Source organism: Dipodomys spectabilis, unplaced genomic scaffold, assembly GCF_019054845.1.
Source record: "Dipodomys spectabilis isolate Male_0828 unplaced genomic scaffold, ASM1905484v1 ptg000304l, whole genome shotgun sequence".
NCBI classification, from domain to species: Eukaryota; Metazoa; Chordata; class Mammalia; order Rodentia; family Heteromyidae; genus Dipodomys; species Dipodomys spectabilis.
The window spans coordinates 2,983,026-2,987,832 of record NW_024870981.1 but is presented as its reverse complement, the minus strand read 5'-3'; the positions used below and the strand labels follow the sequence as shown (position 1 = coordinate 2,987,832).

The 4,807-nt window shown below is 38.4% G+C and overlaps 1 non-coding gene across 1 annotated transcript; it reads left to right on the top strand.

Moving 5' to 3' along the window:
• Nucleotides 1-861: 861 nt before the first annotated feature.
• Nucleotides 862-963, top strand: LOC122127604. Its single transcript, XR_006151213.1, has one exon. It is a non-coding gene; the product is annotated as a U6 spliceosomal RNA (small nuclear RNA).
• The last annotated feature ends 3,844 nt before the right edge of the window (nt 964-4,807 follow it).

Here is a 4,807-nt window from a genome sequence, read left to right as displayed (position 1 = left end):
TAAGATTATTATTTATGGTTCATCTCATCATTTGTATATGGCTTATACCATCATTTGTTCCTTACTAACATATAAAGTAAAGAAACCTTTAAATTTTAACAGAAACTGTGCAGTTAATGTCTTAAATCTGCTTCTTTACACAAACACTTTGCAACTTCTCATTAGTAAAGTTTCTATAAACTCTAAAATGTACATATTTAGTAGTATGTACCATGAATCTTAAATGCTTTATGAAAAAGTTTTACAACCTGCTAAATAGTCTTAATTTTGGCATATATGAGCAAATTCCCAAAATTAAACATATTTAAAACATTAAAACTTTTAACAAACCTTAACACTTTCTATAGTGTTCATAATGGCAGGTTCCTTGTACAGAATAATTGAATTCCTCCTCCTACACATCTGTTGAACAACAAATATCTGGTATTATTTTGTTTTTGACATGACAAACTTGACTTTATTCTTAAATGTGTTCTTTTGTAAGAAATACATGGTTCTAAAATTTCACGACAATTCTTTTTTTTTTTTTTTTGTCGGTTGTGGGGCTTGAACTCTGGGCCTGGGCGCTGTCCCTCAGCTCTTCAGCTCAAGGCGAGCGCTCTACCACTTGAGCTACAGCGCCACTTCCGGTTTTCTGGTGGTTTATTGGAGATAGGAGTCTCACGGTCTCTCCTGCCCGGGCTGGCTTTGAACCGCGATCCTCAGATCTCAGCCTCCTGAGTAGTCTCAGCCTCCTGAGTAGCTAGGGTTACAGACATGAGCCACCAGCGCCCGGCTTCACGACAATTCTTTTGAATTTAATTTTTGTGGAATTGTCTAGTTAAAGAAAATCAATTACACTTTATGTATAAAAAATGTTCTGTGCTCAATTCAGTAGCACATACACTAACATTGGAACAATAAAGAGAAGAATAGCCCCTGACTGAGGATGACACTCAACTTCGTGAAGCATTCTAGATTTTTAAAAGAACAGATGCTGGAGGGGATGTGGACAGAAGGGAACCTTAATGCATTGTTGTTGGGAGTTTAAACTTGTTCGAAGACTTTGGAAAGTAGTATGGCGGTTCCTCAAAAGACTACAATAGAGCGCCCCTAAGTCCCAGCAATCCCATTTTGATCACAAACAAGACCATACTAAAACTACCAGCAAAACTGTGTTCATTGCAGCATTATTTACCAAAGCTAAGATACAGAACAGAACCCGAGGCCCCACAGTAAACGAATGGATCAAGAAAATGTGTGTGTGTGTGTGTGTGTGTGTGTGTGTGTGTGTGTGTGTACTGGAATTCTATGCCTCCATCAGAAAGAATGACATCACCCAGTTTGTTAGGAAATGGAAAGACATGGAAAAAATTATATTAAGTGAATTAAGCCAGGCCCAAAGAAAGATAGGTCCCATGGTTTCCTTAATTGCAATAACTAGTATGTGTCTGCTACAAGCAGAAAACATCAAATAAGTTGATGTTAGGCAAAATGAACCCCAAGATAAGGATTCAAATGGTTTTAATTTCTTGCGATTGTTTCTAAGATATTTATAAGATGAATTCTTTGTTGCTTTGTATGTTCCTCCTGCAAGCTAAATCCCCTGTTTTCACTGTATTTGATGTTGGTATACTTTGTCCAGTGGAAGGGAAACACAAATCGTTTTAAAAGGGATGCAGGTGGACCCATTGCAACAATGAGATGAACAAGTCGTTATGTCAAAAAATGATTTTGGCCGGGTGTTGAGGGATGTGGACAGTGGGGGGGGGGGTTGGGGGGGAGGGGTTGGTAGGTGTGGGGGGTGGGAGATGGGCAGGGATGGGAAGGGGAAACAAAGCAGGAGCAAGTGGACCCATTGCAACAATGAGATGTACAAGTTATTATGTCAAAAAATGAACTTTACTACTTTGGGGGGAGGAGGACAGGGTGGGGAAAGTGGGGGAGTGTGGGAAGGGATGGGAAGGGGAAACAAAGGGGAGGCAACAATGCTTGATAAGAAATCTTGCCCATGTAATTGTAACTCCTCTGTCAGTATTCTCACAATAAAAAAAATGTACTCAATAACTCACGCATGTAATTGTAACCCCTCTGTATGGCATTTTCACAATATAAAAAAAAAAGAAACATAGGTCCTGTGGTATCCCTTATTTGCAAAAACTAATGCATATCCGGGATAAGCAAAGAAGGTATGGTAAGGCAGAAAAAAGGAGTAGGCAACAATGCTTGATAAGAAATGTGCTCATTACATTTTCCATGTAATTGTAACTCCTCTGTATGGTATTTGCACAATTTAAAAAAAAAAGGTCAAAAGCATGTGCATATGACTAGATAAGATGATGTTAAGGTAAATGAACCCCATGATAAGGACAAAAGTGGTGTTTTATTTCTTCCTGTGGTTTCTAATATATTTATAATGTACGATGTGATTTTTTATATGTGCATCCCCCACAGTTAAACCCCTGTTTTCACTGTATCTGATGTTGGTGCACCTCCATCTTGTATATACACTTTTCTAATTTGGGGATGGAAAGGCAAAAAACAAAATGGTTAAATAAGGATACAATATGACCCATTGCAACAATGTGACACACAAGACAGTATGTTGAAAAACGAACTTTACAATTTAGGAGGGTGGGGGAGGGGAGTGTACTTGTGGAGGTGGGAGGGAAGGGATGGCGGGGGAAAACAAAGGAGGAGGAAACAATGCTTGATAGGAAATGAACTATTAATTTTTCATGTAACTGTAACCACTCTGTACAGTACTTTTACAATAAAAAATATAAAAATGTTATGGGATGGAAGAGAATATTTCTCCTATTTTACCCATATAATATCATTAACAAAGAAATTAATGCAAAACACTGATATGCAGATATTTTGAATAAATGTGTGTTTGTGTATGTGTGTGTGTGCGCATGCCTGCGCATTTTGGTTCTCAGAGTTTGAATTCAGTGCATCAAGGTCCCGCTAGGCCATTCCTCTCTAGATTGATGAGCTACTATATAAGCTACATCTCCATTCTTGGCTCTTTGCTAGTTCATTAATTTTTTTAATATTTTTGTTATTCTTTTATTGTGAACATACTGTACAGAGGGGTTACAATTACATGGGCAAGATAATGAGTACATTTCTTATCAAGCATTGCAGCCTCCTCCTTTGTTTACCCTTCACATCCCTTCCCAGCCTCCCCTCGCCCCCCCACCCCATCCTCCCCTCCACACCAAAGTTGTAAAGTTCATTTTCAACATGACAACTTGTACCTCATTGTTGCAACGTGTCCACCTGTATCCTTAAACGACTTGTTTTTCCCCTTCTCTTCCACAAATTATACTGACATCAAATATAGTGAAAGCAGGGGTTATACTTTGGGGGTGGGATATACAAAGCAACAAAGAAATAATTTTATAAATGTGTTAGAAAAAAATTCATGAAAGAAAAAAACATTTAAATACATATGTAAGGGTTCATTTTCCTAACATCACATTATCTGACCTTTTCTGCTTGACTCATACATATACTAGATATTGCAAATAAGGGAAACCATGGGACCTATGTTTCTTTGGGCTTGGCTACTTCACTTAATATAATTTTTTCCAAATCTTTCCATTTCCTAACAAATGGGGCAATGTCATTCTTTCTGATGGAGGCATAGAATTCCATTGTAATTTTTTAAAAATAATCTCATGAACATTTTTTGTCCTGATTGGCTTCCAAAGGTTATCCACAGATCTCAGGTTCCTGAGCAGATACCCGAGTAGACAGGATTACAGGTGTGACCAACCAGCACAAGGCTTTCAGAATAATTTAAAAAGTAGAAGAAAATTTACTTCATGGAGGCTTGTTTATCATCTCCCGCTTTTAAAGCATTTTGGAGTGATTATATGTGAATTTATTTCATTTTTGGATTCTTAAAAGACAGTAAGTGATGGTATTTAAATGTTTTAATCTTTTTTTTTTTTAATTGGTCATGCGGCATGAACTCTGGGCTTGGGCGCTCTCCCTTTGCCTTTCAGCTGAAGGTGAGTGCTCTACCCCTTGAGCCACAGTGCCACTTCTGCTTTCCTAGTAGTTTATTGGAGATAAGAGTCTCACAGACTTTCCAGCCTGGGCTTGCTTTGAAGCACATTCCTCAGATCTCAGCTTCCTCTGTAGCCAGGATTATAGGTGTGAGCCACCAGCTACCAGCTAGTTTTAGTACTTTTTTTTAAAATATTTTTTTGGGGTCTGTTCGTGGGGCCTGAACTCTGGGCCTGGGCACTGTCCCTCAGCTCTTCAGCTCAAGGCTAGTGCTCTACCACTTGAGCCACAGCGCCACTTCCGCCTTTTTTCTTTTTTGCTTATGTGGTGCTGAGGAATCGAACCCAGGGCCTCATGCATGCAAGGCAAGCGCACTACCACTGAGCTACCTTCCCAGCCCTTTAGTACTTTTTAAAATGTATACTGGAACTGTGGAACACAAGAAATTTGTCTCTCTTTAGACCTCAATTTATGAGCTCAGCTCTGAGCATGATAACCCAATGTCACCAACACTGTGTTGAAGACAAAATGTGACAGAAAACAATTACCGTGGGCAATAATTGCTATGCTATTATTTCTTGGACAGCATGAATATTGAGTTGAGAGAGTAAGGGAATGGAGAGGATTTTACCTACTTTTTTATTGCTTACTTTTTGAAATTTTGAATCATTTCCTTCCCCACTGTGTGTCTTTGGGCCATGCACTTAGTGCCTTTAATTACAATATTTCCTAACACTAAAATGGTAATAATATTAGAATTATAGCAAATGTTTTCTTAAGAATTAAGAGAAAAAAAAACTTGTGAAAT